Source organism: Schistocerca serialis, unplaced genomic scaffold (genome assembly GCF_023864345.2).
Source record: "Schistocerca serialis cubense isolate TAMUIC-IGC-003099 unplaced genomic scaffold, iqSchSeri2.2 HiC_scaffold_867, whole genome shotgun sequence".
Lineage (NCBI taxonomy): Eukaryota > Metazoa > Arthropoda > Insecta > Orthoptera > Acrididae > Schistocerca > Schistocerca serialis.
In genome coordinates, this window is record NW_026048482.1 from 1,048,321 (window position 1) to 1,055,808 (window position 7,488).

Consider the following 7,488-nt stretch of genomic DNA (forward strand, 5'->3'; position numbering starts at 1 on the left):
ATCGGAATTAGATTGAAATATCACAATGCCGACTTAAGTACAAGAAGACTGACTCTCCTCACTGTCTATGTTTTGAACCATTCCTATGACACTAGATATAGATTCCGATGCTTCACTTCAGGTTTACTGTATCCCTTGGACCCTCTTGTTGACGAAGAAACACACAAATTGCATCGGAATAAAATAGAAAACGCACAATGCGGACTTAAGTACAAGAAGACCGACACCTCTTACTGTCTATGTTTTGAACAATTGCTGTGACGGTCGTTACAGATTCCGATGCTTCACTTCAGGTTTATTGTATCCCTCTGACCTTCTTATTGACGATGAAACACAGAAATTGCATAGGAAATAAATAGAAAAGCCTCAATGCCGACTTAAGTACAAGAAGACTGACTCTTCTTACTGTCTATGTTTTGAAACATTCCTGTGACACTAGTTACAAATTCCGATGCTTCACTTCAGGTTTACGGTATCCCTCTGACCTTCTTATTGACGATGAAACACAGAAATTGCATCGGAATTAAATACAAAAGGCACAATACCGACTTATGTACAAGAAGACTGACACTTCCTACTGTCTATGTTTTGAACCATTCCTGTGACACTAGTTATTGATTCCGACGCTACACTTCAGGTTTACTGTATCACTTGGTCCTTGTTATTGACGATGAAACATAGAAATTGCATCGGTATTAAATACAAAAGGCACAGTGCCGACTTAAGTACAAGACGACTGACCCATCTTACTGTCTATGATTTGAACCATTCCTGTGACACTAGTTATAGATTCCGATGCTTCACTTCAGGTTTACTGTATCCCTCTGCACTTCTTATTGACGATGAAACACAGAAATTGCGTCGGAAATAAATAGGAACGGCACAATGCCGACTTAAGTACAAGAAGACTGACTCTTGTTTCTGACTATGTTTTGTACCATTCCTGTGACACTAGTTTTAGATTCCGATGCTTCACTTCAGGTTTATTGTATCCCTCTGACCTTCTTATTGACGATGAAACACAGATATTGCATCAGAATTAAATATAAAAGGCACAATGCCGACTTAAGTACAAGTGGACTGATTCTTCTTACTGAATATGTTTTGAACCATTCCTGTGACACTAGTTATAGATTCCGATGCTTCACTTCAGGTTTACTGTATCCCTCTGACCATGTTATTGACGATGAAACACAGAAATTGCATCGGAATTAAACAAAAAAGGCACAATGCCGACTTAAGTACAAGAAGACTGACTCTTCTTACTGTCTATGATTTGCACCATTCCTGTGACGCTAGTTACAGATTCCGATGCTTCACTTCAGGTTTACTGTATCCCTCTGACCATCTTATTGACGATGAAACACAGAAATTGCATCGGAATTAAATAGAAAAGGCACAATGCCGACCTATGTACAAGAAGACTGACTCTTCCTACTGTCTATGCTTTGAACCATTCCTGTGACACTAGTCATAGATTCCGATGCTTCACTTCAGGTTTACTGTATCCCTCTGACCTTCTTATTGACGATGAAACACAGAAATTGCAACGGAATTAAATACAAAAGGCAAAATGCCGACTTAAGTGCAAGAAGACTGACTCTTCTTACTGTCTATGCTTTGAACCATTCCTGTGACGCTTGTTACAGATTCCGATGCTTCACTTCAGGTTTACTGCATCCCTCTGACCTTCTTATTGACGATGGAACACAGAAATTGCATCGGAATTAAATACAAAAGGCACAATGCCGACTTAAGTGCAAGAAGACTGACACTTCTTACTGTCTATGTTTTGAACCATTCCTGTGACACTAGTTACAGATTCCGATGCTTCACTTCAGGTTTACTGTATCCCTCTGCACTTCTTATTGACGATGAAACACAGAAATTGCATCGGAATAAAATACAAAAATCAAAATGCCGACTTAAGTACAAGAACACTGACTCAACTTACTGTCTATGATTTGTACCATTCCTGTGACACTAGTTATAGATTCCGATGATTCACTTCAGGTTCACTGTATTCCTTGGACGTCCGTATTGACGATGAAACACAGAAATTGCATCGGAATTAAATAGAAAAGGCACAATGCCGACTTAAGTTCAAGAAGACTGACTCCTCTTACTGTCTATGATTTGAACGGTTCTTGTGACGCTAGTTACAGATTCCGATGCTTCACTTCAGGTTTACTGTATCCCTCTGACCATCTTAATGTCGATGAAACACAGAAATTGCATCGGAATTAAATAGAAAAGGCAAAATGCCGACTTAAGTACAAGAAGACTAACCATTCTTACTGTCTATGCTTTGAACCATTCCTGTGACACTAGTTATAGATTCCGATGCTTCACTTCAGGTTTATTGTATCCCTCTGACCTTCTTATTGACGATGAAACACAGCTATTGCATCGGAATTAAATAGAAAAGGCACAATGCTTACTTAAGTACAAGAAGACTGATTCTTCTTACTGAATATGTTTTGAACCATTACTGTGACACTAGTTATAGATTCCGATGCTTCACTTCAAGTTTACTGTATCCCTCTGAACTTCTTACTGACGATGAAACGCAGAAATTGCATCGGAATTAAATAGAATAGGCACAATGCCGAACTAAGTACAAGAAGACGGACTCTTCTTACTGTCTATGGTTTGAAGCATTCCTGTGACACTGGTTATAGATTCCGATGCTTCACTTCAGGTTTACTCTATCCCTTGGACCTTCTTATTGACGATGAAACACAGAAATTGCATCGGAATTAAATAGAAAAAGCACAATGCCGACTTAAGTACAATAAGACTGACTCTTCTTACTGTCTATGATTTGAATTATTCCTGTGACGCTAGTTACAGATTCCGATGCTTCACTTCACGTTTACTGTATCCTTCTGACCATCTTATTGACGATAAAACACAGAAATCGCAACGGAATTAAATAGAAAAGGCACAATGCCGACTTAAGTACAAGAAAACTGACTCTTCCTACTGCCTATGTTTTGAACCATTCCTGTGACACTAGTTATAGATTCCGATGCTTCACTTCAGGTTTAATGTATTGCTCTGACCTTCTTATTGACGATGAAACACAGAAATTGCATCGGAATTAAATACAAAAGGCACAATGCCGACTTAAGAACAAGAAGACTGACTCTTCTTACTGACTATGTTTGGATCCATTGCTGTGACACTAGTTATAGATTCCGATGCTTCACTTCAGGTTTACTGTATCCCTCTGACCTTCTTATTGACGATGAAACACAGAAATTGCAACGGAATTAAATACAAAAGGCAAAATGCCGACTTAAGTGCAAGAAGACTGACTCTTCTTACTGTCTATGCTTTGAACCATTCCTGTGACGCTTGTTACAGATTCCGATGCTTCACTTCAGGTTTACTGCATCCCTCTGACCTTCTTATTGACGATGGAACACAGAAATTGCATCGGAATTAAATACAAAAGGCACAATGCCGACTTAAGTGCAAGAAGACTGACACTTCTTACTGTCTATGTTTTGAACCATTCCTGTGACACTAGTTACAGATTCCGATGCTTCACTTCAGGTTTACTGTATCCCTCTGCACTTCTTATTGACGATGAAACACAGAAATTGCATCGGAATAAAATACAAAAATCAAAATGCCGACTTAAGTACAAGAACACTGACTCAACTTACTGTCTATGATTTGTACCATTCCTGTGACACTAGTTATAGATTCCGATGATTCACTTCAGGTTTACTGTATTCCTTGGACCTCCGTATTGACGATGAAACACAGAAATTGCATCGGAATTAAATAGAAAATTCACAATGCCGACTTTAGTCAAAGAAGACTGACTCTTCTTTCTGACTATGTTTGGAAGCATTCCTGTGACACTAGTTATAGATTCCGATGCTTCACTTCAGGTTTATAGTATCCCTCTGACCTTCGTATTGACGATGAAACACAGAAATTGCGTCGGAAATTAAATAGAAAAGGCACAATGCCGACTTAAGTACAAGAAGACTGATTCCTCGTACTGAATATGTTTTGAACCATTCCTGTGACACTAGTTATAGATTCCGATGCTTCACTTCAGGTTTACTGTATCCCTCTGAACTTCTTACTGACGATGAAACTAAGAAATTGCATCGGAATTACATAGAAATGGCACAATGCCGACTTAAGTACAAGAAGACTGACTCTTCTTACTGTCTATGATTTGAATCATTCCTGTGACACTAGTTATAGATTCCGATGCTTCACCTCGGGTTTACTGTATCCCTTGGACCTTCTTATTTACGATGAAACACAGAAATTGCATCGGAATTAAATAGAAAAGGCACAATGCCGACTTAAGTACAAGAAGACTGACTCCTCTTACTGTCTATGATTTGAACGGTTCCTGTGACGCTAGTTACAGATTCCGATGCTTCACTTCGGGTTTACTGTATCCCTTTGACCATCTTAATGACGATGAAACACAGAAATTGCATCGGAATTAAATAGAAAAGGCACAATGCCGACTTAAGTACAAGAAGACTAACCATTCTTACTGTCTATGCTTTGAACCATTCCTGTGACACTAGTTATAGATTCCGATGCTTCACTTCAGGTTTATTGTATCCCTCTGACCTTCTTATTGACGATGAAACACAGCTATTGCATCGGAATTAAATAGAAAAGGCACAATGCCAACTTAAGTACAAGATGACTGATTCTTCTTACTGAATATGTTTTGAACCATTACTGTGACACTAGTTATAGATTCCGATGCTTCACTTCAAGTTTTCTGTATCCCTCTGAACTTCTTACTGACGATGAAACGCAGAAATTGCATCGGAATTAAATAGAAAAGGCACAATGCCGAACTAAGTACAAGAAGACGGACTCTTCTTACTGTCTATGGTTTGAAGCATTCCTGTGACACTAGTTATAGATTCCGATGCTTCACTTCAGGTTTACTCTATCCCTTGGACCTTCTTATTGACGATGAAACACAGAAATTGCATCGGAATTAAATAGAAAAAGCACAATGCCGACTTAAGTACAAGAAGACTGACTCTTCTTACTGTCTATGATTTGAACCATTCCTGTGACGCTAGTTACAGATTCCGATGCTTCACTTCACGTTTACTGTATCCTTCTGACCATCTTATTGACGATAAAACACAGAAATCGCAACGGAATTAAATAGAAAAGGCACAATGCCGACTTAAGTACAAGAAAACTGACTCTTCCTACTGCCTATGTTTTGAACCATTTCTGTGACACTAGTTATAGATTCCGATGCTTCACTTCAGGTTTAATGTATTCCTCTGACCTTCTTATTGACGATGAAACACAGAAATTGAATCGGAATTAAATACAAAAGGCACAATGCCGACTTAAGAACAAGAAGACTGACTCTTCTTACTGACTATGTTTGGATCCATTGCTGTGACACTAGTTATAGATTCCGATGCTTCACTTCAGGTTTACTGTATCCCTCTGACCTTCTTATTGACGATGAAACACAGAAATTGCATCAGAATTAAATAGAAAAGGCACAATGCCGACTTAAGTACAAGCAGACTGACTCTTCTTTCTGACTATGTTTTGAACCATTCCTGTGACACTAGTTATAGATTCCGATGCTTCACTTCAGGTTTACTGTATCCCTCTGACCTTCTTATTGACGATGAAACACAGAAATTGCATCGGAATTAAATAGAAAAGGCACAATGCCGACCTAAGTACAAGAAGACTGAGTCTTCCTACTGTCTATGCTCTAAACTATTCCTGTGACACTAGTTAGAGATTCCGTTGCTTCACTTCAGATTTTATGTATCCCACTTACCTTCTAATTGACGATGAAACACTGTTATTGCATCGGAATTGAAATGAAAAGGGCACAATGCCGACTTAAGTACAAGAAGACTGACTCTTCTTACTGACTATGTTTTGAACCATTTCTGTGACACTAGTTATAGATTCCGATGCTTCACTTCAGGTTTACTGTATCTCTTGGACCTTCTAATTGACGATGAAACACAGAAATTGCATCGGAATTAAATAAAAAATGCACAATGCCGCCTTAAGTACAAGAAGACTGACTCTTCTTACTAACTATGTTTTGAACCATTCCTGTAACACTAGTTATAGATTCCGTTGCTTCACTTCAGGTTTACTGCATCCCTCTGACCTTCTTTTTGACGATGAAACATAGAAATTGCATCGGAATTAAATAGAAAAGGCACAATTCCGACTCAAGTACAAGAAGACTGGCCCTTCTAACTGTCTATGTTTTGAACCATTCCTGTGACACTAGTTATAGATTCCGATGCTTCACTTCTGGTTTACAGTATCCCTCTGACCTTCTTATTGACGATGAAACATAGATATTGCATCGGAATTAAACAGAAAAGGCACAATGCCGACTTAAGTACAAGAAGACCGACTCTTCCTACTTTCTATGTTGTGAACCATTCCTGTGACACTACTTATAGATTCCGATTCTTCACTTCAGGTTTACTGTATCCCTCTGACCTTCTTATTGACGATGAAACACAGATATTGCATCGGAATTAAATACAAAAGGCACAAAGCCGACGTAAGTACAAGAAGACTGACTCTTCTTACTGACTATGTTTTAAACCATTCCTGTGACACTAGTCAGAAATTCCGATGCTTCACTTCAGGTTTACCATATCCCTCTGACCTTCTTATTGACGATGAAACGCAGTAGTAGCATCGGAATGAATTTGAAAAGGGCACAATGCCGACTTAAGTACAAGGAGACTGACTCTTCTTACTGTCTATGTTTTGAACCACTCCTGTGACACTAGTTATAGATTCCGATGCTTCACTTCAGGTTTACTGCATCCCTTGGACCTTCTTAATGACGATGAAACACAGAAATTGCATCGGAATTAAATACAAAAGGCACAATGCCGACTTAAGTACAAAAAGACTGACTCTTCTTACTGACTATGTTTTGAACCATTCCTGTGACACTAGTTATGGATTCAGATGCTTTACTTCAGGTTTACGGTATCCCTCTGACCTTCTTATTGACGATGAAACACAGAAATTGCATCGGAATTAAATACAAAAGGCACAATGCCGACTTAACTACATGTAGACTGACTTTTCCTACTGCCTATGTTTTGAAACATTCCTGTGACCTTAGTTATAGATTCCGATGCTTCATTTCAGGTTTACTGTATCCCTTGGACCTTCTTATTGACGATGAAACACAGAAAGGGCATCGGAATTAAATAGAAGAGGCACAGTGCCGACTTAAGTACAAAAAGACCTACTCTTCCTACTGTCTATGTTTTGAACCATTCCTGTGACACTAGTTATAGATTACGATGCTTCACTTCTGGTTTACTGTATCCCTCTGACCTTCTTATTGACGATGAAACACAGAAATTGCATCGCAATAAAATACAACAGGCACAATGCCGACTTAAGTACAAGAAGACTGACTCAACTTACTGTCTATGATTTTAACCATTCCTATGA